Source organism: Hirundo rustica, chromosome 3 (genome assembly GCF_015227805.2).
Source record: "Hirundo rustica isolate bHirRus1 chromosome 3, bHirRus1.pri.v3, whole genome shotgun sequence".
Taxonomy (NCBI): Eukaryota; Metazoa; Chordata; class Aves; order Passeriformes; family Hirundinidae; genus Hirundo; species Hirundo rustica.
This window is the reverse complement of record NC_053452.1, coordinates 39,208,228-39,234,315: the sequence shown is the minus strand read 5'-3', so window position 1 is coordinate 39,234,315 and position 26,088 is coordinate 39,208,228. Positions and strand designations below refer to the sequence as shown.

General features: G+C 39.3%; 1 protein-coding gene across 20 annotated transcripts in view; it reads right to left on the bottom strand.

The window, feature by feature from the left end:
• Window positions 1–4,676: 4,676 nt before the first annotated feature.
• Window positions 4,677–26,088, bottom strand: part of PACRG (parkin coregulated) — a 254,095-nt gene continuing 232,683 nt past the window's right edge. For 13 of the 20 annotated variants that reach the window (XM_040060509.2, XM_058419882.1, XM_040060480.2 and 10 more), the window contains 7 exons: window positions 16,239–16,306; window positions 15,604–15,725; window positions 12,975–13,093; window positions 12,655–12,831; window positions 11,502–11,608; window positions 10,542–10,722; window positions 4,677–6,736 (listed from right to left, as the gene is read on the bottom strand). The gene's annotated coding sequence lies outside the window, so the exon portion shown is untranslated. Of the gene's footprint in view, window positions 6,737–6,877; window positions 8,332–8,790; window positions 9,016–9,818; window positions 9,847–10,541; window positions 10,723–11,501; window positions 11,609–12,654; window positions 12,832–12,974; window positions 13,094–15,603; window positions 15,726–16,238; window positions 16,307–26,088 lie in introns of those variants that run through there. The other 7 variants (XM_040060477.2, XM_040060494.2, XM_058419881.1 and 4 more) reach the window with 7 other exon arrangements.

Here is a 26,088-nt window from a genome sequence, read left to right as displayed (position 1 = left end):
ACAAAGTCGCGTCGCGGCGTCTCCGGGGCGGGGACGCGGTCACGTGCGCTCTTCCTCCGGGGGCGGGGAGAGCCCCGCCGGGGCGCGCGCGCTCCCGCCGCTCCGCGCGGCCCCGGTGTCGCGTGGCGGCGGCGGGGGGAGGGGGGGGCAGGTGTGCGCGGGGGCTGCGGCCGCGCGTGCGCGTGCGGGCGGTGGGCGGCGCGGACGGCGCGAGGAGCGGCTCCCGGTCGGTCCCGGGGCCGGGCGGGGAACGGGGGGTAAGCCGCCAGCGTGCCCCGGCAGCCGGCCAGTGACCGGCTCCGCGGCGGGGCGAGGAGGGAGAAACGGGGCCGCCGGTCGCCCCGGGATCGTCGGGTGGCCGCGGGCGGCCCCCGCGGGGCGCGGAGCGGCTCGGGGTCCGTCCGCGCTGGCGCTGCCCCGGGCGGGCGCGGCCGGCCCTTTCCCCCGACTGCGCAGCCCCTGCCCGGGCCGGATCCCGACCCGCTGAGCTCCTTTCCGCCCGAGCCTCCCCGGCAAGGCTGCGCGCCGCCCTCGTTGCTCGTAGGGCAGCGCCGCGTTTTGGCATCAGCCGTGACTTGTTTGACGGGTTTGGATGGGAAACGTGACGGGAGCAGCGGTGTCCGGCAGCCAGAACCAAAATTGCCGTGCTCCATCCACTGCAGCCGCAGAGGCAAAGCAGCGCGACGCGGTTGCTTGTACGTATTCCTCCTTCCCCATGCAGCTACCCGGTGCTCTTGCTCGGTGTTCAGCACTTAAGAGGCTGTCAGGAAGCTTTGAGGCAGTTTGCGGTAGCTTGGTAGAGCTTTTGTTACAAAGCTGGATGAAAATCGCTGCATTTTTCACGTAGCTCGCTGGAAACAGTCATATTTCATAGGACTAGGTCTAGGTATAAAGTCTAGTTAGTGCTTGAAGTTCTATAAAAAATTCAAATGCATTTCAGTACATACTGCACAGTATTTGAAGAAACTTTCGTTGTTAGGTTAATGGCAGTGAACAATGCTTCCTAAACTAGAAAGAAACAGAGCCACACGTCATCTTGACAGGTGTACGGTGTCATTGGGTATTGTCAAGCAGTATTAACTCTGCTTTTCCTGAAAGATGTGCATTGACAAAAATATAGGAAACATGTAATTCTCATAAGAGAAGAATGCCTTGGATTAATGCGTCATGTCAGCATTTAATGTATATTCCCCTTTTGAAAAGGTAGATAGAACGCATTATTTGGGCATTTGAGGTTTTATTTCTTTCAGGGTTTTGTTTACATTAGTAAAAATTAATGGCTTATGTAAGGTAAGTCAGTATTATTGCTTCCATCCTTAAAAAATTGTATACTCAGTAAGAAAATATTGTCTTTGTTATCAAAGAGTAGCAGTGCAACAAGCCATTATTTTAAAATGATAGATTAAAATAGATTCTTAGTTCATCAATAGCATGCCCACAGCACACCGCAGTATGGTTATGGATGACAAAACAATGCGGTTTCCATTTAGTAACATGATTGTGTTCGCTCTATTCCAGCCTTGTTTTAAGATCGTGACAAGCTAAAGTACAGCTTTACGTGCTTAACAAAATTGCCATATTTTTGCTTCCTGTAGACCAGTCTGGACAATGATGCATTTTTGTAGCCCTTTGCTTGCTAATTTTTAACTGGTGAGTGAAGGCTCTTTTTAACCCTGAGAAACCGTGCTGTCGATTTGATTCCATTTGATTAAGGGCATCTGCTGAACAGCAAGGTGTCCTCTTAAAATTAGATGAACATAGATGATGTTAGAATAATTGTTCTGGACTGATGATTCTCACAGTAAAAATAGCATATGGAGTTGTTTTTTTTTTCAGCAGATTTTATGCAGCTGTTTCCATACCACTTCATTATTGCTTCCAGCACATAAAGATTTTCCAGTGTTCAAATATAAGCAGGCAATACAAGGTAAGAAATACCAGCACACGTTGTCGTGCAGTAATACCAGTAACGTACTAATAGGAACAATATAGTTTGTCCTAAGGTATTTTGTGCTTATTTAGTGGAGAATGAGATGATGCACACCACACTTGTGGAACCACTCATGCCAGTGCAATGCAAAATTCAAGCTCTAGTTTGCTTGGTCGTTAATCTGAATTATTTTCTCAGTCAGAACAGCGCAGAAATTGAGGGAAAGCTGTGTGATGAAGCTGCCAGTTTAATTAGGCATAAATGACAGGAAAAGTTCTCATCCTTGATTTTGATCCTGATAAATACTTCAAAACTCTGAATTTAAGTCTTTAGAAAAAAGCCCTTGGAAAAGTGGGATGTTTTAATAAAATGCAAAAAGCTCATCATTGGTTTCAAATGGGCAAATCAGCATGATACCTTTCTTTAGCAAGTATACAGTAAAAACCAAAAAAAGCAACCTGAAAGCCCTCTTGGCATACCTTATGTTCTGCTCTCTCCCTTTACCTTCCCACATTGTAAAAAAGGTGTTTTAAGATCTCCTGGGAGAATAAAGTTGAGTTAATTCAGAGGAAAGGGCTGTGAGAAGGCATAGCTCCCATCAAGACTGGCATGACTGCAGCCTGATCTATTAAGACATTAGAAATACTTTTGCACTCTCTTAATTTTACAGCTTTCACAGGGGGGAAGAAGGCTGTGGGGAGGGCATGGTAAAGGGCTGGGTAAACAGGTTCTGTGGATATGGGGGAGAGGTTGTATGGTGTTGCTATCAGGGAAGGGGAGGGGGCAGGGAGATAGAGGTTGCTTAGTCTGTTTCAAGATAACCAAGTCCTGTGGTCACGTAAGGTGACTACCCAATGTCTTAACTTCTATCTAGACACAAGCAGAAGTCCCTATCTTCAGCTGTGTTTTCATCGAGATAGCCCTTCTTCTATCATGTAACCTGTAGTACTCTCCAACAGTTTCTCTTTTAAGGTGAAGTTTTATTGCATTAATCTAATCTCAAAGTTAGAAGAATTACGATAATGCCAGCAGCCGCCTCTGTGTATTACAGTAAAGGCCTGCAATGATCATAAAAAGCAAATTCAATTACTGCTATAATGTTCGTAGCTGATAACACCTTTAGAAATAGAGGCGAAAGCTAATGACTACTGGGAAGCATGCTCTTTCAAAAGTGTTGGCTATTACTTCCAAGTGTCTCTGTTGACCAAATCATAGGCATAGGCTGTTGGATGTCATTGGCCTTCTATGATGCTGTGTGTAACAGGAAGGTACCAATACAATGTACTACACTTCTTTAGGGAAGGAAGCAATTCTTCACTCACCCATTACAATCACTTGGAAAAAAATACATTCTGTGTGTGATTCAATGTAGAATCATTCATGGTTTACAAGAGTATAGGTACTGTAATCAAACATGCCCCAAAACAGATGAACATCTGAAACACATTTATCTCTGTTAAGTGATGAATGCCTTAACAGAATAAGGTCTAGAGCCAAACTGAAAATCTCAAGGACTAATTAATTGAAAATTCTGCGCTGTGTTTGACAACAAAAACATATTTCCCTTGACATTAAGGCAAACTGACAGGTAACTTTTCAAGCAGAAGCTGCAATAGTGTGTCATTCAAAGTAATAAGCAGATGATGTAGTGTTCAAAAGGGACGTGTCCAAGTATTCTGTGTAATCCTGGAAGAGATAATGCCTATAGTGGTCCAGTAGGGATGTTATGTGATTGCTGAAGAACTGAAAGATGAAGGTTTTAAGCACACCTTAGCCTGGGAGTATTCAGATTTGTATCTCTTACACTTACTTCAAGCTGTACAACAACTGTGAGGAAGGGTGTAGTAACGCACAGTATCGCTCCTGGTAGAACTGGCTCTTCCTAAGTCTGGAATAAAGGAGATACCTTTGTGATTCATCCACTTACACAAGAGTAGGAAGAGTTACATTTGTGTTGTTACTGTGATTGTGTATTAATTATGCAGTCATTAAGCTGGGGAGAAAAGACAACTCTAAGTAAAATAAAAAAGTACTTTTCCACTTTTGACCTAAATCTTGTACGTGTCAGCTTTCTTGATAAGGTGTGTATTTCATATACCATAAGTCACTGTTACAAGATACTACTACATAGATAGGATGGAGGGGACTAAATTCTGCTTGACAAAATACTAAGCATTTTGTGTAACTCAGTAGTTAGGGAGGGCAGAGGTATCTCTGTATTGGGCTTCACCGTATCTACCTGCCAGAGAGTTATGTATGGAAAAGGTGTAAATCAATATATAGTAGAATGTATTTACAGCTGTGTTCAAGATTATCATAGAACAATTGCCTATTAGAGTGCACTTTTGAGTAGATCATTTCCATGGGTTTGCAGTGGCTGTACATGCAGTTTCTTGAAGTGCTAGGTGAACTTTTTTCTATAAAAGATAGCCTTCTAGCAACAAGAAAAGGTGTGTCTGTCTAGAGAGGGTGGTGCTTCTGCTATGGTCTTGAGAAATCTCTACATGTTATAAACAAAGTTTAGATCAGTTTCTTTACTCACTGTCCAGTAGGAGATGAAGTCTCAGGTGTGTCAGTTTTATTACAGCGTTGCTGAGAAAGGCAGATGGTTAGAAGGAGGAAAAGAAAAGCAATCTGACAAGGCATAGAAAAGAAAAAAATGCTAGCAGTCACAGCAAGAAAACTAAATTGAGGTACTGCATTGTAAACATATAATTTAGACACTTTATCATCTTCATAACAGCACTTAAGTTTAAAAGTGGGGGAGGGGGCAACACTATTTACAGAGCATATTTGACTCCTCTATTTTGAGGGTATATCTTGCCTCTAAGCTCATAACATTTCTATACCTTATAAACACTTGCAGTGTTTGAGTGCATTTTACAGGTGGATTATCAGTAATTGATGTTCTTACTAGGTCAATAAAAGAAGCCACCCGATTTCTTAAAACACAACATACACAGTGTTTTCCCAGTGTTTCTAGTCCCCTGGCTTCAGTTAGTGTGCTGGAATATGACACTTTTCCATTTCTGCAGTCACAAAATTCCTACCTTAGCTGTGTAGCTCTGTGCTCGTGTAGGGAGGAATTTCCAATGGTTTCTGGCCTGTCCCTTCTGGCAGCCAGCCTGTGACCCACATTGCGAAGTGGGAGTAGCAGTGAATGTGTATTACTGTAAATGCTGAGTTTAATGCTGTAAATGCTGTAAATGGTGACTTTTGTTTTTCAGGTGCACCATGTTTTGGTAAAATACCAGCATGTATTGGTTACTGTAAAATATGAACGTTTTCAGTCCTAACTTTGTAAATAGATTTAAATTAGCCATTCTTCTCAATTGTGACTAAAACAAAATAGAATTTTAAATGCAGCTGAAGCATTAATTTGGCTTTTAACACATGAAATGTGAATGCATATGTGTATTGACTTACACTGTGGGATTGCTAGTGATGTGTTGCATATGGTTCTTAATGTTCAGTACTTAAAGAGCAGCACTTCTTACAAAAGGAGCATATATTTAACCGGACAAAAAACATCTAAACAAATTATAAGAAAACTTCAGCCTTTTTTAAAACTGCAGTAATGAGCAAGAAACATTTGTATTGCTCGGCCTTCTAAGAAAATGTAATTAACAGTCTGAAAAGGCCAGAGTTTTGTGTTTGGTTTTTTTTTACTAGAAGTCTTCCTTTTCTATCTGCTCAAAATACTTTATATTTTCTGAGTCTTTATTAAATGTGAATCCTTGCTTTAATGGTGAAGAGAAATAATGTGGAGCTACAAAGCTGTGAGAAAAGAAAGGGGCTAAGCAGTATGAATGTTGAAAGCTTCTGGAGATGAGACAGAGTTGCTCAACAGTGTTCATCTGGAGCAAAGGACAGAGCAGTGCTACAGTGGTTGTTGATTACCCACACAAAGACCATTGTGCTTCCATGCTACAGTATTCTCAGAGGCTCTTTTTTTATCTGTCCATTGCTATTTGGGCCTTTACTCTAAAAGGAAACAACAGTGTTCAATTTCTTAATATTTACTAATGGTCCTTTTTCAGTTTTGGATGCCTAAACTTTGTTTTGATTGTGGATGACTCATTGTCTCCCATTTGTTCCTCCTACCCACAATCTTTCTGTTGAGTGTGGGAGATTTTTCCTGGAATACAGTAGCCACGTGTATTTGAATTATCTTATGCCCTGGAACCCATTTCACTGTTTTCTACTCTTCAGAAGGTATGAAACACTTTGCAGCTGAGTACTTCAAATTGCTTGAATGAAAGACACTTAAAAAGTGCAGAGAATTATTGCTTAAGCACTCAGATAAATTCAGAATTTCCTCACAGAAACAGGAATCATCCCAAATCTCATGCCATCTTTGTTGGAATTTGTAGGCTGATGCATTGTAAAGTCCCTATTTGACTGTTACCAGAGCTCAAAGGCCAAATCATAACAATCACTAAAACATGACTCTTGGGCTCAGAGCCAAAAGGTGGGTTGTTTGCTTATCTAAGAGATCTGGTTTGTTTCAAGCTGCAGTCACTTTACAGAAGATGGTATCATCCTATATAGCTAATGCTGGATCTGATTATTATTTAAAACAAATTCATTGCTTGATCCTAGTGAGTCACTGTTACAAGTTGATAAGCACAATAAAGGATAGGATTCACTTGCCTTGTGGTATTCCACTTGAATCTCCAGAAGTTCACTTTAGTCTCACAATTTTAGCGTGGCATTTGCCTGCTCTCTGCAGATGTGTTCTACACCATTTGGATGTCTTTATTTGGAGTGGCCATGGCAAACTGTTGCACCATCAACTGCGTCTCACTGTAAACATATAGAAACATTTTTTGTTGACCACTTCTGCTCTTGGCATAGTCCGAACAACTTGGATTCAGGATTTTCACAAGAATGAAATGACTCTGTTGAAAGTAATGCAGTCCCTAGCTTTGACTTTCAGAAGAGTGTTAATATTTTAGATTCATCTAGCCATTGTGTTGGTCAGACCACAGAGTGAGGGGCAGGGGAATAAGCTGAAAAGTTCTCTGTGGCGTAGAGGCAAAATACATGCAAAAATTACTGCAGCTAAATTCCTGCAGTGTCAGGAAATTATGTTTTACACTGCTGGCCATTCTCAAATTCTTAAAAGTTTTTGTTACTATTCTTAGTGTGAAATGTTTTATGCTTGGTCTCAGATTATGACTGAAATACAGGGAAGGGAAATATAATCCTTTTCATGTAGATTCAGATTACTTCTGTACAGATCTATTAATGTGAATCTAGGTATACTTGTTTGTTTAGAACATGAGAAGTTTCCAATATTTTAGAACTTTTCTTATAATTTGTAGAAGCTTCTAAGGACCCTTCTCTAATAGGTGGCTTTTTATTATGGAAGGTACCGTACAGTTCATAAATGAGGGTGATCACTGAAATGTTAACCTTATCTCTTATGGTATTGCATTGGTTTAAAAATGAGTGTATGAAAGTTTCATGGACAATTCTTCACTGTGGGGGTATTTACGTAACTTGTTAAAGAAAGGTGATTATACTTCTTTGCAGGTTTTTGTTTTGACAGAACACATATAACAATTGTCTCTTGTTTTAGCATGTGCATACCCTACACATCTCAAATCCTGATAGGGCTAAAAAGCTGTTACCCTGTCAGCAGAACAGAGAAATGCAAAACTCAGTTTCCCAGAGAGTATACTCTGCTGTTCAATTTTCATAACAATACTATTTGTATATGGATTAACAAATAAATGCTTGGTCTCTTTCCAAATCTCTCTCCAAATACTTTGGAGCATGCTCAAAAAACAACAGGCTGTGGGGGGAACTATACTGGAAAAAAAGGTACGGATAATTTTTGTTGTAATGTTTTGATTAAAGAAGGTCAACATGAAAACAAGTGTTAAGTAATCCAAATTAGACAGCCTTCCTTCTTCCCACTGTAGAAGGGTCTGTAAAGTTCCTGTTATTTGGGAGGCTGGCAAACCATTTCTCTGCTAGAAGTGGAAGGAAGGCACTGCTTGACCTAAAGCATTTTCCCATCTCTAGAATTTTGCTACTTGGTTTTAAGAAGTCATGACCTAGCCAATTAGGTGGCCAATTTTCAGGCCAGAAGGTGGTCTTCCCTTTAGCAAGTCAATTAAAATATACATCCTTGCCTTGATTTTTCATCCAGGTAGTCTATTTATAGCTATCCATCTGATTTTCATTACTAGAGGCATAATTGATCTTTTGTCCCATTTTGAAGCTTGTATGCACCTGTCTTGCAGGTTCATAGCAAAATCAATTATCCCTCTGGCTACAGATACATCCTGGTGCTTCATTAGGAGTTTGTGTGTGTAGGTGGAGTCCTGTGTGTCAGAGTGGCACCAGGTGATGAGGAGGAGTCAGAGCAGCTCACAGGCTCCTGCTTGTACCTGCAAGATGTCACATTTGTATGGTCACTGACAGGGTTCTGCTAAAAAAAACCCAAAAATGACAGTGTAGTTTGTTAGAAATAGTGGAGTTTTATATGTAAATATATACAATCCTTGGTCCAAGTGGTATGGACTTCTAGCATGCTTTAAGTTACATAGTGATGTCATTACTGCTTATTAATTGTCAAATTACTGAAAATTGCTTTCCACATAACCTACTTCTCCTTTTATGTAAATGATTTAAGTTTGTATGTCAGCGTGTGGACCACAAGCAGGTAGAGAAATTTCTCCATCTTCCTAAAGGTGAAGTATTTTTCTTCTTCTCTGGCAAAATTACCCACTGGAAGCTAACCAGGCTAGAGCTCGCCCATGCTTTGCAAAGCCAGGCTGGGTCATGCGCAGAGCACAGCCAAGCAGCGAGACCGAGATTGTATTGGCAAGAACAAGATGAATGGCCCCCTGGAGACTATGGGGTTTGTATGCTCGTTTCCACCACCTTTTCATCCTTTTGTACCCCCTCTCAGTTCATATGCAGATTAACTCAAACCAAGTCCACACTAAATACTCTTTTTCACTTCAGTTTTGGAAGGTAGGTGGAGGATCTAAATATTTATGAGGCTTTTTTCCTCTGGTTTATGATGCACTCTTGTTGAATGTTGAGGAATTACGTTAATGAATGCATGCCTGCACACACAGACACAGAAACCAGGCAAAAGGGAAAAAACCACACAAAGCATTGTCAGCTCTAATGTCAGTGCTTACTAAAACAGTTCCCAATAAAAAAAAAAAAAAAAAAAAAAAAGATTTAAAATCCATTGCCAGGAGAAAAATAAATTGTATGGGTGAGCACAAAAAAAAAAACCCCAAAAAAACCCACCAAAGTTTCATCTTTGCTTTCCTCTGCTGTAAATGAAACTCTTGTTTCAGCTCTGAATAAAATTGAAATAAAACATGGTAATGAGAGCTTGTCTGAAGTCTTAACTGGGTTTGTGTTTCCAGTAATAAAAGACCAAGCTTTAGTCCTGTATAAGTTTTCTTTAACACCAGTAGTAATAAACATGATACTTTTTAGTATGATACAAGGTGCAGTTAAGTATACTTTAATTAGACTTCCAAGTCAGATAATTAAATGACACTGATTTTGCCATGATTTTGCTGAGTTCAGTACACTTACACAGGAGACTTAGTTTTTAGGATTTTTATGAAACAGAACTCTTTTTTTATTAAATAGAATATACTGAGATTATAGCCAGATATGCTAGAATATTAATTTATTTTCAGAATGGTTAGTTCAAAGCTGTAACTTAACATTTTTTCTATAGATGGAAGAGTAAATGGCATTAAAATACTAGTACTGAAATATGGGCATATTAATTCTTTTAATACTAAGTTGTCAAAAAGGGTTGCCTCTTCAACTTGTATCTCTGCCTTCCTTCCACCCTTTTTTGTTCTCTGGTACACACATAGCTGTGCCAGCCAGGGCTGCACCTCATACAAGTGGGACAGTAAATTCTTCTGCATTCAGAAAGCAGAACAAGAGATTTTAAAATGTGCTTTTGTGCTTTCATTAAAAAAAAAAAAAAACTACTGAAGCAATTGCAAAATAGTAGCTCTTCAAGTGTGATAGTATTTCTCTGTCTAGACTCAGTTTTTCATACTAATATGCATATCTGAAGTTCATAAAATACTCTCCTGATAAATGTTTATCTTTTTATGGTACTTTGTGTTCTAGGTATTCAGTTTAGTATGTAATTAAATCTAGTAAAGCCTTCTGTATTTCATTTGTTCTAAACATATTGTTGTTGATCTTAAACCACTGATTTTGCCATTTTCAATGACTTTGCCTGTGTTACTCAAGGTTTAATCAAAACAACTTTGTTTAGCAGATCCCAAAACAGTGAAGCTGTATATGTCCTAATAAAAAATTAGTATTTAACAATTGAAATTGCTTCACTTCTGTTTAATCTGTTATCTTGTCGTCTAAATCTTCTCCCTCTTGCCTTTTTTTTCCTATAAGTCTACATAGCCAATTGTGGGCACAAATACAATATTAGATATTGCTGAAGTACTTAAACTCATTGAAAGTGAATTAAAAAAAAAAAATCTTAGTTTTGTCTGTCAGCTGGTGAAATGTCAAATTCACCTGGACTTATCCATCCAGGGCAAATTGAGGCACTTAGGTGTTACCTTAGCCAAACAAACTTGCCCACCTGTATGATGATGTGCCTCTTTTTCTCTGGGGGTGGATTTGCAGAAGGGGAAGCAGGACTTCCTTCCATGTATACATGTACAGCACACAGTGGACGAATAGGTGAATGGAAAAAAACCCATGCAACAACCTGGTAAATGTTGGACGAAAAGAGCATCAGGGAGATGACATACTTGAATAAACTGAAGAAGAAGAAAAGGTAGAGTAAGTTTTTATATGGAGGACTCTAAGAAAAAAACAAAGTTCAGAGAGTCCTTGGCTTGAGCAAGGACTTCGGGGGTTCCCTTTAAATTATTAACATTCCAAAAGAGAGGAGATAAAAAATAGCACACCAGCTAAGGTTCTTTTTTGGGATAAGAAAGATGGGTGAACTATAGGCCTAAGTCAGGGAGGAGGCACATTAGAGTCCTGTAAAAGGCTTTCATTTATAATACCAAGTAAGTACCCACAGATATACACACACACAAAAGAGAGTCCTAAAAGAAACCCCAAAGCCAAAGGCAGTAGTGCCCAGGAGTACCACGTTAATGATGAGGAAAGCAATCTCTGCTTTTCCCAAAAGCAAGTGGCACAGGAATATTTCAGATTGGACAAAGGTCATAAGCCTGAGCTAGGCATCATCCACATGTGCCTGTCAGCTGCACCTCCAGCCAGCATGCTGATGGTAAGGACAAGCCACCTTCTCCCGGCTCAGAAGTTCACGTGGAAAACATTCAGTAAAAGGGTCCCTGTGAGAAAGTCTAGACCAAGGGGACTGTTGGTCTGTGCACTAGCTAGCTCACATTCCTTAAATAAAGTTTGAGCCATAAACTAGTTATTTACACTGAGCACTTTGCTTCTTCGCTGATCTAAGCTATTAGAACAATCTCTGCTTCCAAAAGATGAAAACACACAAATTTTACTGTGAAAATATAGCACCGATGCTTTCAGTGCATTCTTAAAGGCAAGACCATGGGCCTACCTAGTGATCTTCTGCCTTCAGAGGTTTTGCTTTGGCCATTCCTCACTCTCTTGGTCAGAGTCCCAGAACAGATCCAGACTTTGGGTCCCAATGCAAAATCCTAACTCCTGGAGGAAAAAAAAGAAGGAAAACAAAAAAGGTGATAGAACTGATTATAGGGACCCAAATTATAGAAGCTCTCTTTTATTTGTACTCTACATTTTTTTATTGTTTTTCCTCTGAAATGGTTTAAATTGAGAAATCACAAGGTATGTAAGGATTAAAAAAAATTTAAAACTCACAACACATGCCACTGGAAATTGCAGGTAAGTAATTTTAATACTTGACTTCTGTGGTGAACACTAAAAATTTGCATTATTCCTTTTTCCTGAGGCTGATTCTGAAGCATTGTCACATTATATCTGGAGGAAGTGGGATGCAGCCATGTATTTTCACGAAAGTATTTTCATGAGTCCACCTAAACTTGAGGCTGAGATCTTTCCAAATGGCATCCTGCATAAATTTCCCTTCTTTTTTTCCTTCCCCCAAAAAAATTTCCAACCGCTAAATCACAGCATTCTAAATGGAGTCTGGCACCCGCCTAAGCTATGAGAAGTCTAGCTGTCTCCATACTAGTGTGACAGAGTCATCTCACAGATGGGAGGTGTATCCCCACGGGTGGCACTGAACTGAAAGGAAATCTGAAAAACATTTTTTTTTTTTTGGTATGTGTGTGTGAGTTTGTTGTACGGGATTGCAGTATTTGTCTTCGGTGCCTAAACAACTGAATTTAGGGTCACACACAAAAATTCTCTGTCTATACTCACAGATGCCTCAAGTTCTGCTGAGAGATAGACCTAGAGCTCGTAGGAGACAGAAAGGTACAAGTGCTGAAGCCACAATTACCAAAGTGGTTAGAGGTTTAACATATGTCCTTAGACGAGTTTCTCAAATGACAGGTCTATCAAAAACCCCAACAAAACAAGTCTGCAAATTTTCTCCAGTTGTGGGTGATGCATGCTTTTTTCTTTTCACATACAGAATGAATGTTCAAACTCTGAGTTCAACTTCATAAGCACTGTTCTATTAGGACTTCCCAGCTAGTCTATTTTCCAGAAATATCCTTCAGACACTTTACCTTCATTAATTAACTGATGAGGGAACCTGAGCCTACCTCTAGACACAGAGATTTACTACCATGGGCATAGAACTCCTGTAGGGCTCAAGTGTCATAGCAGAAAGGCTGTGAGATGCTGGTAGAATAAAGCAGAACATCTCTCCAGATTTCACAAATCAAGAGGCTCGTGGCTGTTCTTCAGGCAAACAGCTTCCAATATTAACAAGTGCTGACCTAGGAGGGAGGAAAGTGGATGCGGGAGAGTTTTATTCTCCAAGCACAGTATTGTTCTTATCCTGCTTTCTCCTGTTTGAATTTCTCTGTGCAAAGGGGGAAGGGCAGAAGAAGAGGGTTCTGTTTGATAGCTGCTTTCTTACCTGTTACTTCAGCCAGCAGAATCTTCACACTTTATAGATACAGAGGGATTACTTGAAAGGCAAAAGATGATACAGGCAAAAGTTGCAGACTTATTGAAGAACAGAGTAAACTGAGGAGCCTATAGTGTTATTTCAAGAAAAAATATTCCATTTCAGAACACAATTTGCCTCCATTCCATTTCTGACATTTTTTTAAACAAGAACCATTGCTAATTTGTTTGTCAAGGATTCCTTTGTCAAAGCGTGAGAAATTTTCTTTTAAAAACTTTTGAATATCAGTAATTAAATAAATGAAGTTTACAGAAACCTCAAGCATAATTTCTTTCTAAAGATCATTTATTGTTCCTAAACTGTGTAGACTGAATTTGTTATCAAGTTTGCAAATATAAATGCTCATAAGTTGAGTATTAATTACATGATCTAATTTGTGAACATTCTCGAAGTTTATTATTGAATCAGCTAACTTTAGCTTTTTTCATTTGTCAAAAAAAAAACCCAAAAACACCATGTCAAAGCTGGAAACCAATCAATTAACATTTTGTGATATTTGTCTGAGGAAGATAAAAGGGCTTGTTTTGTTCTTTAAACACTGCCTTGTCACTTTACTAGAGTGATTTTTAAGAATAATGTCATCTGAATAAGGGTAATGATCTAGAAAGACTCTGAAATGAGACAAAAGAAATGTGAATTTAATGTCAGCTTTTGATGCAGATCTTTTTCTGCCTCTCATCTAAAAAGTTTAACAAACAAAACCAGGATCAAGCTGCGACCATAGTGCTGCTCACCCTGGGCTGGCCTTGTATATACTGTTGGTATTTTATAAAAGTCCACGTGGCAGCCTATCAAGCAGTGCTTGGCAAGTCTTTGGGGGAAAACTGTCCCAAGGCTCTTCCAAACAGCACTTGCCACTGGGATGCACTCCCCAGCACTGCTGAATTTCTCAGTGCACATGTAATTCCCTGGAGTTTGATCAGACCGTGGGACAGTCCTATCAGTAAGTGCCCCTTTAGTAGGGAATAACTATTTTTCTTTTCTTCCTCTCCTAATCTGCTACATCTTTTTGGGCCATGATATCACTGGCAAAAGTAATCTCTTCCTATTATGTGTAAACCATCTATTACAGGCAGATCATAACTTTAATATACTATGTAATAACTTCAAATTAATTAGAGTAGCAACAAAGAGATTGCCAAAATTTAGAAAAGTCTGATAAAAGAAAATCTGTCTCCCCACACAAGTATATATCTATTTCTGTAAGTGTGAATCTGCCAGTATACTTACTCATATACAGTAGATGTGTGTGTGTATATATTTAAGTATTCTATGTAAAAGAGTTCTTCATTACTGTGTCCTTCTGCCAGCAGAATGACGATAACAATCTATTACACAGCTTTTTGAAAGATATATATATTATAGCTAGTTAGATACTCTTATTCTTGCATTAGGAATGGCTCCTCAAAAAACCTGGACATAGGCATATTATATGACATTTCACTCAAAATTGACATTATTTCACAGAGAAAGCAAAGATAGCTATTCTCTGATAATATTTTTAATTATCTTTTAAGATCAGTTTATGTACCATATCATTTAAGTGATAGCAGGATGAAGGATGAAATTAAGAATAGAGATGAGGGACAGCACAAGAAAAACAGAACCCATGCTTGAGACAGGTGTTTTAATGGCTACACCTTGGCAGTGAATTTCTGTCTAACACTGGTAGCTGCACATGAAACAAGAAAGGTAGTTAAAGAAACAGCAGAGGATAACAAGAGCACAAAGAGGGATCTTGCACAACAGTGCAAGACAAAGAGAACCAAGCTCGTAAATTGGAAACCATGAAAGCAGAAACCCAAAAATGTTTTTTCATTTCTTCTAATAATCATAGTTCCAAGTAAAACTGGGTGAAATAGCCACGGAATACACTAAGTATCACTCTAATCCCACATCAGAATGACAACCTACAAATATTCCAGGCTTCTTTTGGATTGACCAGCTCCATCAAGAATGTGCACTTAATACCAGCTGCCAACATCTCCAGGAACAAATATTACAGTGTGTGGGAGAATTTCTTCACCTGATGGTAAATTATGTGACTTTTACAAACTTATACAGAACCTCCTGCCTTGGTCCAGGGAAAGGAGCAAAATAGAATTGATTGAGCCAAACACTTATTAAGGCCCTTCAGACCTGATTAAAGTCAAATAGCAGGAAACATTTAATATAAAGTATGCACAGCAACACAACCTTAATTAGACAGTCATGTCTCTCAAGATATCAATAAATGTTTCCTTTTTGATAAGTCTGATTTAATAGACTGTAATAACAGGAACATTTCTGAAACATCATTCAAGGAAGTGAAAGAAATAAACATTTAAATTGCAACAATTAGCAGGCCATTCTTTTCAAAAGAAATCTGAATTTCAAGTTTATTTAGCTTTAGTCAAACACAAAGGCTTTGTTTTTAGAATAACTGGTTTTGAGACTTGAAAAACACCTTCTGGGTGTTGGTATCTTCATTCACAGAAGGCTACATTAGCAGCAAAATGCTTTGAGTTTTAGCAATGAATTAGAAAATAAGTTTAAAGGCAGATCTCCCCATCTAAAGAGGTTTTGTGTCTGTTCTTACCTTTGGCTAGAAACAAATTGAGAGGTCAGAAATGGGATCTTGCCTTATGCAGCAGCCTGGTGACAGCACCATGTTCAGCTTGACCATGTGAGTTCTCACCTGGGTTTGGCACCTTAGGGAACCTTGAAGTAAGAAATGTACAGCACCCACGTTTAGCATTTTCAAGCAAAGCAAATTCACAAGAGCACTTGCACTCCTTTTTGGCCATCTACGCCATGGAAAAGTGGTGCAGATTGCTTAGAACTCCCAAGAACAATGCTCCAGTACCCCTCCTCATAAAGGTTTCTGCTCCAATTCAGACACGGTGTTTGATTTGTGTTGAACGGTGCTTGCTGCTTGTATTTCAGAGGTGATGAAAGAAAGAAGAACTGTCACAAAGACAGACCTTCAGGAAGAAATTAGGACCCACTGTGTCTCCAAGCACAGGACAGGGCTGGGGGAAGGTTTGTGTCTGGACCAAGTAACGGGTGTGAAATCAAGTAGTGACCTTAAATCTCACATCACACCATGACTGTTCTGTGAAGAAGCCCAGGGCTGCAGAACAAGGAGATCTCTTAACTCGAAATTACTTTCTTGCCAGCAAGGAAGAGGGAAATGGGCATTCCTGCATGACTGAAGCCTATGAGAAAACTCACCTGCATCTGTCCTGATATGACTTGATTTTCTCAGAATGGTTTCCTGCATATCAATGGGCTCAGGTTTCCTGTGCAAAAATAAATGGTTTCAGTTATTCTGCTGCCATGGGATGTGAAGCAAATAATTACCTTTGTTCAGGTTCTTGTAATTCAGAAGTAAGAATATTTGAGCATAAATGCAGAAGGGTATTTTTAATGCAATGAGTTCATGAAACCAGGTAACATCCTTTAAACTAGAGAGAAGATTCAAGCCCACTTGACATCAATGAATAACATGATTCAGTGATGCCAGGATTTCATCCCTAATTTTCCAAAACAATGATTAAAATTACAATATCCCCTTGAAAGGGGCTTTCCTAAAAAAAAAAAAAAATCAAAAAAAAAAAAAAAAAATCCAAAGATTGGATCTGGAAGGTAAAATTGTGTCTCCTAAACAGTGTCTGATATGTACCATCAAAAGGAAAGATTTCATCTGTATTGCTGTTTCTGTTACATCAGCTATTTAAACATGCTGAAATAAAGGACCCCAGAATAAGCAGCTGCAGAAGTCATAGATGTTAAAACCAGAAAACTTCACAACAACATTAACTGCAAATAAACTGAGTCTCAAAGTCATCATTTTGTATTTTTTCATGACATGGCTACCTTTTTAAAAAAAAAAGAAATAAAAAAAAAATTTAAAAAGTTAACAAACATGCAGATATAAACTGGGACATTCAAATGTCTTACCAAAGAAGAGAATGGATTTTTTATTTTTTTTTTAATATACTGCTAAACTACTGATTATAACACATTAAAACCCCCTGAATTTTAGCAATGGTTTTGCTGCATTAAGTCAGTGGAGGTTCCCACCAGGCTGTCACAGTGTGCTCAGTGAAAGAGGATGAATACTACATGATGTCCTAGCAGGTAGCCTCTTTTAAATAATTTGTACGTGGTGCTGGACTATGTGCATAATTCCCTCCAATCCACTAGAATGTTGAAGTGGCCAATACATAATAGGGCCTTTGTTGATGAAGAAGGATAGTGGAAGAAAGATGCTCAGACTCAGGTACTTCTCACTCCTGATCTCCATCCCTCATAAATCTTGGAGGGAAAAGGCTCTGTTGACGGAAAGCATGTTTTCTCAAAGTTAAATAGGGAAAAAGGAACATGCAGAGAAGACATCTCCCAGGATCAGAATGTACAAAGCTTTCTTCTGCATCTTCCCTTGCCACCTCCCCAAACAGGTCAAGTTTTCCGAAATATAAAGACCACTGAGGTGACTTTATCACTTCTCAGAGAAAACATCAGTCTCAGCAGATGGAAGTTATATATTTTTTTTAATTTGCTGCCAGAAAAACCTCCTAAGTATGCATTGGTATCGGTGATTCACTTAAGGAAATAGAGAGTGCACTGCAACAGAAAGAAAAGAGAAAACTAATGCTGTGGTTGCCAGATCACCTGCAGAAGAAAGCCTTTCCCAAACCAAGGAGGGAAACATTCAGCTGTGCCTGTGGGAATCAGGAGCTATAGAGAGAAGGAAATGACTTAGCAGATAGCTTTGGTGCCTCTCAACATTGGCGGCAGCAAAAACGTAACATGAAAGTAGAAAAATGTGAAGAACTGAAGCAAAGAACAAAATGAACCCTAGAGGAATTCAGAGGGTGGTGGCGAAGGGCACTTGTCCTGGATAGGACAGAGCAGCCACAGTAAGGAGGTGATAAACAGAGTGCCAGAGGCATGACGGCATGTGCTGTGGAAAATAAAGTTTGTAACTGCAGACATTTTAAGAATGCATTCATTCACTGAATACAGTGCAAAGCACACAAGCACACAATGTCTGGAGGGCCAGAGAACTGTTCCTCCCAGAAAAGTTAACCCACTTTTTCTCTAAAAGTTACTTTACTGTTCTTTTGTGTTGGACCGTACTCAGATAGAGATCACTGAAACTTTCACCCTCTTTTGCTTCTGTTGGGATAATTAGAAAAATTCTATAACTTTCCATATGATGTTTTTACCAGTGCTTCCATTACTAGCAAATCTGTAAATGAAGTTCTTGAGACTGGATACTGCATATAGATTCAGATAGGTCACTAAGAAAAATGGTAACCCTCTATCCTCTGCTACTGCTTATTATATTGCAGATAGTTTACTAGACCTAGTGTCCTCCACCTACAAAGGGCATATTTCCTCCATTTTCCAATGCTTCTGTTCCTTTTTCTGTAATACACTTCTCATCCTCAAGTTCCTTTTCTCCTCTTACCTTAATCTTCCACTGCCACGCTTACCACCAAAATAGATACCCTCAGCTTTTCTTAACTTGAATTTGCTACTTCTTCACAGTCCACCTTCTCACCTTCCTTCTGCCTTTAATTTCCATATACCTTTAAAGCCTCTCAGGTGGCTACATCTTCCTTATTCCTTTCACCTGCTACTCCAGCTTCAAACACATAATGCAGACATTTAAATCTACTCTGTTTGCTGTTCTTCCCACCTGTCTCACAAGTCCTGACTTTCTAAGCTTTCTGCATCATTTTTTTCCTGCCTGTTTACCTAGGCTTGTGCCGTGGAGCTGCTCTACCCGAGCCAGGGTTCGGTCAGTTTCCACGTGCCGCGCGTCTCCTTGTCCTGCATTAATATCCACCCTTTTCTTGTGGCTGGTACCACCAAAGTGTATATTTTGACACAAACAATGTTATAGTATTTCTACTTTCTATTTGATTGTGTTGTGCAGACACACAAAGGTTTCAATTAGCCTGAAAGCTTCTTGGGACAAGGATCTTTCATTGCCTAAACTAGAAAGGACCTTTTAAGCACAAATGCAGAGATTTTAGAGCAATCTTATTTTCAGAGGCCTTATTTTGTAGAAAGTAAAGCTAAGTGCTTCCTCTCCTCCCCCATCCTCTCTCTGCTGTCTCTCCAATCCATTTGGATCTCCAGGCATAAACAGGATTTCACCAGAGTTGTTTCGCAGCTCTGTAAAATTGCATCAGACCCAAAGAAATGTAGAGGTTTCTGAGGTGACTGTTTCTGCCTGCTACAGTAATGCATCCTGCTGGCTGCTGTGTTGTAGCACACCAAAAATTTAAATCCATATTTTACCCCGGCTACCTCCTACTTCAGAGCAGTTAGTGGAAAAGTAAGGAGTACAAATTAGGAGAAATATATGCCTCCTTCCATAATTGCTTTTTTAATCTTTCCTACAACTAAAATTATATTTAACCGTCTTGACTCATATGTTGGGTGTTTCTCAACTAAATAGTGTTACAAAATTCTGTGTCCTTGTATCACAGACCAGAAGAACAATTAAACTGCCTTGTCAGTCATGTTATGAAATGGCACCTTCACTCTCAGTCTTTCATTCCACTATTCAGTAAAGTCTGTTATCTTGCTCTACTGGATACTGAGAGAAGTATTCAGTGCAGCATCTACATAAGCAAGGATTAGAGCTGTAGTTTGTATAAATGTATTATGCAGCACTATGAAATGAAGGCATAATTTAAATAACTTAGAACATTTCTTTCAAGGAGTACATTACACTTAAAGAATCAATTTTTTCCGCCAATATTTTTGCAAAAAGTTGAGTTGCTTATTATTGCAGCGTCAAACGTGCATCAAATGGAATTCCAATCTCATATTCCATTTCTCTGGTTTTCCAACAGCATTGCTCCAATATCCATACCAAGCACATATACATTACTCCATAAGAACAGATGGAGTTTATGCACAACTGGCTTTTTTTCCCCCCCTATAACGAACCAAAACGAGCAGCCAGACAAGACAGAAATTTGCTGAAATTCTGAATTCTTTCTGCAAGTTTAAAGATTTTATAAGTTATCATTCACTGATTATACAACATCCATGCTCACAAACATCTGTTGGTTGCATATGGAAGTTTAGACAAACTCCTTTCCTTATACTACTGCGGAAAAAAGACACAACTTGATCAGAAAGAGAAGTGCTGCAGCAGCTGTTTGCAGGATGAGCTCTCTGCTCCTCTCTGAACTGGGGCAGAAGCAACCAGCAAGAGAGGATGTACCATATCACACACACCAAGACCTCAGGAACAGATAAGATAAAGGCAAATTTTCCCACCTGGTCAGAAACAAGGGGAATTATGGCTGACATTCAGCTCTGGCAACTTACAGGAAGATTATGAGCAGTTCATAATAAGCACAAGTTTTTCTGGCGACTGTTTCGTATGTTTATGCAGATAATCTATCCATTTGGAAAAATTGCAGACCAGGTATATTTAAGGCTCCTGAAACTCATGGATTTATTCCTAATCATTGGAAGACATGCTTATACATCACAGATCTTCATTAGCAGAATTTTAGCTTTCAGGTTTCTGCCTCTAGCCTCAGCTACTTGTTTCAGTCCATTCAGCTCTGTGAACACTGGAAAAGATGAATAAATCCTGGCTTATATTCTTTCCTTTTCCTGACTATCAAGAGTTCAAACCCAACCATTAAACATGCAACATTTACTTAATGGCATGCTTTGTTAAGGAGTACTGTTCAGTCCTTTTGAATATGCCAAAAATACAGGAAAACAACTTTAAAAAAATTAGGAAAATTACTCTGACTCATTCAGTTTGTTTCCTTTTTTCCTACCATGATGAAACATTGAGCTGTAGAAATGGAGGCTTCCAGGAAGCACTAGGGATTTCTTGTCACCATTAAATATATCACTACGTTGGGCTATTTTTTTTCACCTGGGGTGAGAATTACCAGTCTTTTAGGCTGCTCTCCCTAAAAGTGGAACATGCTAAAGAAATAATAGCAAAGTCAAGAAAATATCTATCCCTGGAAAAAAAAAAAAAAAAAAAATAAATCCCACTACTCCAAGCAACAGAAAGACAGACAGCCATTAATTTAAATCAGTAAAAGAGCTGGGTTCACTTGTCTTCACCCTTTCAGGTTTTCTGTCCTGAGCTAAAAGCACATTCCTGCAGTTCAAAACATGGCACATTTTCCCCTTTCTCATCTCTGCTGCCTGCTTCAGATATCTTCTCATTTCTACTCCTGTCTGAGCCTAGTCGTGGCTTCAAACTTCCTAACTTCAAACTTTTCTTATATGAATTTCAAGCCATCTAATCAATTAACACAATGAAGTTAAACTCACATAGACTGGTTTTCAACCAGCACTTAATGTTCGCTATTTCTGTTTCAGACCTGAAATTCAAAAACATTTTTCCAAAAATATCATTTGGTCTAGTAAAAGAGATTTATTTCCTCTCTCTTGAAAGGAGCTATTCTTTTGTGAACACTACCACCAGTGTGCTCTTGGACCCAGATTTTCTATGTTGCTGTCCAGTGCTATGGATTGTATTTCTCTAATTTACATTGTGTATTACTCAAAATGAACACCTTGACTATTATAAGAATTTTATCAAGGGTGCTCCACAAATAACACGACTGCAGATCCGTTTTGTCATTGCTTTGCTAAAATTTAGTACAACATTTTGCTTATCAATTTTACAGTAATGGTTTCTTTAGGACCAGCCTGACCCAAAAAAGCACATTTAGATTTGTATCTAGATTTTAGAAAACCCTAAAGTTCAAAGCAAACTCCAAAGTCAGGTTGTACATATGTATTTTCACACTCCCCTCAGCACACTGTAGCTCCTACAATACAATACGACAGGATTAATGGCTTCATTTCTAGCCAATTTATTTTCTAATTCCAGCTGGCTTCATTTTATACTTTCACAATCCAGTGACTTTGTTGACACTGCAAGACAGGAGTAAGTCACATACACAATGTTGTGTTTGGATGCTGCAATATATTACAGAATTCAGACAGAAATAGAAAATGGCAAAGCATGTGCAAAAGTCATCTCATAACTTTGCCAAGGCACTCTGGGTTTCTCCTAGGCTGGACAGTATTTTACCCAAACTGTTGCAGAATATGCATCAGTATTTTTTTTGTTTCAAATAGTGAGCATGGTCTGCTTAAAATAATGCTCCTATTTTAACATAAACAAAGCACAGCCTCTATACCTTCTAATTTAATCCATTGTAACATATAAGGGGGATGGAGAGAGATTGGAGAAAATTTGCTCAGCTTCTGTTTCTTGACTTCCAAGATCTTCCAAGGTCTTTTACAAATGAATGAGGAAAAAGTCTTTGTATGTAGAATCTGCTGGGTGCTAATTTGACATGGCAATGAGATGAAAGTTGGATTCATGCTAGTTTCAACATCAGAGGATTGGAATGCAGCCTACTTAGCATAGAAGTCAAACAATTCACTGGCAATAGATTGCTTTCCACTTCTAGATCTGCTAAATAAATAGAAAACTAATTAACAGTGTAGTATGGCAGATGTAGCAGGCTGGAATTTCATTAGAGCAGTGGCTGAGAACTGAAATAATCACAAAGTCGTTATATGTCCTAGAGTGCAATGAATCTTTCTTACTGTCTCTTCCATGGGACAAACAAGATACTATTTGTGTGCCCTCTGCATAAGAATTTCCTGACACACTGTCGCTTAAATAAGAATCAAAGTATAAGCCCTTAAAATTATGCAAGTATTCTTTTAATTTCCCAAAGAATAGCTTTAGCTCCATAACAGCAGCATCATGTTTCTTTGCCTTGTGCATTTTGGTTCAGCTACTTAAAGCTTATTTAATATGTTTTTCACAAGGCATTTTTCTGTTTCATTATCTATGCTTCTTTTTCCCTGATGAAAAGTGATAATAGGTTGTATTTCCTGTAGTGTTAAGAACAGGGACCACACAAAGGAATATCTGTGCTCGCATTCAGAAAGAAAAAAAAAGTAAAAGTGTTTATTTTTCGACTTTTCCCCATAAACACACATTAAACTGAACTTCCTATATCCAGAATTGCATAACCAGATTTGGCAGTATTAATTAACAATAAAAGTAGTGTTTTGCCCCATAAGAATCAATAAGATAATTATGTTACTTAGGAGATGGTAGTCATATGATTTTGCTTTCAATGCATAATGAATAACATTAAGTTCTGTGCAAAAAAAAAGGTTTTACAGACCTAACCAAGCTCTAGGACCTGTCTGAAATTCTTCCAGGAAAGCCTGATTGAAGCCCTGTAGCAACTACCTCTTAGGGGTATATATGCTTTACTAACTCTTTGGGGTATGTATATATGCTTGCAAACACACACTCATTTCATCAAGTACACAAATTCTTAAGCAGGACACTCCCAGGACATAGTTTTGGGCTGGCATGCAGGAAATACCAGGACCATTTCTGTATTTTAATATTTGGACCTTGGAACACTTTTGCCACACTCCACGTAGCTTCATTGATAGGCAAAAAAAAAAAAAAAAAAAGGAAAAAAAAGGAAAAAAAAGAAAAAAAAAAAAGAAAAAAGAAAAAAAAAATTAAATGTCTTTCAAGTGTCCATTATAAAGCTAAGTGCTGTACATAAATATGTATAAAAGGTCATTATTGCCAGGAGATGATTCTTAAGATGTTCAAGTGTCTCTTACTAAGATTTTCCTCCTTGCTCTATGGCTGTGAAGTGAGTATTCAAAGGTATAGTTGTGTCTCTAGAATCTGATTTCAGTGTTTTGGCTTCTACCCCTTCTGTTTTCTTGCAGGGTCTCCCAGTGATCAAATGTACACTCCCAGATATCCCCAGCAGTGGGCTGGAAAATTACAGGGATGGAAATATATCTTATTAGGGTTTACCTTAGGGTTTACCTGCACCAGGGGCCTAGCTGGGATCTCTATCAGTCCCTGGGAACAGCAATCCCTGCCAGCAGACAGGTGGATCAAACACACTCCACAGCCTTTGCTTTCAGTCACAGCAGAAGCCAGCTCCAGAGTTAAGCAAACTTCTTGGGTCTTCCTCCTTTCTGCAGCATGCAGCTGCCAGCCCACTGCACCCCAGTTTCCTGGAGCATGCAGGCAGTGTCCGTCCTAGAACCACTGCCCTGCTCACCGCTGCCTTCCCAAACAATGGGGAAGTGCAGTGCAATGAGCAAGGAGTGGGAAGAGCAGTCATGGGTGTGATAACAAGGCTGAGGAATGCAAACATATGGTCCAGGTAACGGTGGATTTCAGTCTATTCTTTGACAAGGTAAAATCCAGAAAAGATCATGCACTGAGTGTATTTAGACACTATTATAGCCTGCTGGGTTTTTTTCCGGCATTGCTAAACACTGACATTCACAGTTATTACTGCGGGAGCTGCACAAAGCCAGCATCGACTCCAAATCCTGAGCTAGACTCCTATCTAACACTGTTTTTAGCAGTTCTCTTGTAGGCACATGATACCTACAGCGGCAGCAGCTGCACTTGTCAGATGCCACATTTACTGGGTATTTCCCCCTCCCTCTGTGCTTTTTTCCCACTGTTCTTCCAGTGGGGATTTTGGCTCTCTCACGTGCACATTGGCTTGGTATTACGTCATTCTTCCAACTGCACAAACCTTTCCAAAAGGCTTGTCAAACCTGCAAGTGTTTCAGTATTTTGTCATTTTTGGTTTGGGGTTGTTCTTTCTGAAAACATGTTGGTAGAAGTAAAAAACATGTATTCCCAGCACTTACTCATTTGCAACAGGAAAGCCTGTGCTCTTCTCAGCACAGGGTAGCCTGGAGAAGGTGACTGCACGATCCCTGGCTGTTGTTGCTCCTTTTCCATCAAGTCAGTCTCATCCTCTGTTACAGATGGCTGGCTTGTAGATAACCCAAAGAGCAAATGGGTCGTTCACTCCTGATCATAAAGCTAATTTAGTCCCATGCCTCTCCTCAGTTTCTACTATATGACATGATTAAAATAAAGACTTGTAATTATTTTTGTTTCAATTTTTTGTTTATGATTTCAATTGTTTTTAGTAACCTGGTGTGTATCCCCTCAGTACATATAATTCCAGAGCCAGGGTTTAACTTCGCAGTATATTGCAAGTATATTCTTACTCTCTGGTTAATGCATCTTTTCTTGAGTTATTGCCTTTGCATTGATCTCCACTGACTCCATTAAAAGACCTTATCCATGTCTCCATTTCTGTGAGGGAGACGTGCTTGCATTGTGGGACATCTAATGGCAGGGTTATCTCTCCTGTCATAGCCTTCATCTGCAACATATTTTACTGATTATTTTTCATGAGTAATCCTCAGCAGAGGCTGCCTAAGAGATGGAACAATGTATGTGTCTGACGCTCGTCGGTATTTTGCACTTAGCTAATGAACACACCCATGCAACGCGGAGCGCTGCTGGCTTGGACCTACTCTTCAGTGCTAAGGAAGGCTGTCACCAAACCAGTAAATCCATCCAGGGCATGGAAGGAACAATAACCAAATGTACGCATACTAATTCAACAAAATTAAAGCTGCAGTAAAGATTTGATAACATCATCTGAGAACAGCAAGGGAAAGAGCAGAGGAATGGCTGGCAGAAAGTTCCCTGCTCTTTTGCAGCCAGATGTTAAGTGGAAGCTGTGTGCTCAGACAAGAAGCTGTTTGGAAACAGAGGAAATGACATAGTGTCAGGAGGTTCACTTCCTCACACAAAAGCAGTCTGACTTCCAAAAAAACCCAGCCCCTTGCTAATGAAAATGTTGCAAATGCAGCAAAAGTACAAATAGATGCCTTTTTTGCTAGCTCAGCAAAAAGAAAAAGAAGAAAAAAAAAAAAAAGTTGTTTTTTCATCTCAGCTAGAATCATCAGTGTTTGTGTTCTAGGACTGCAGCATTTGCTTGGCAGGCTATGGGCTACCTGTTAGAGGGGAGGACAAACCCCAAAAAGGTGGCTCTGTTTCCAAAACGATCTTTGGACAGCCTGGGAGCTCATGCCCAAACACTTACTGCATTTTAGGGAAATGAAACTTTGACTCCCAAAAATAAAAAAGGAGAAATGAATCTGACCAGCTTTTACATCGATTTAG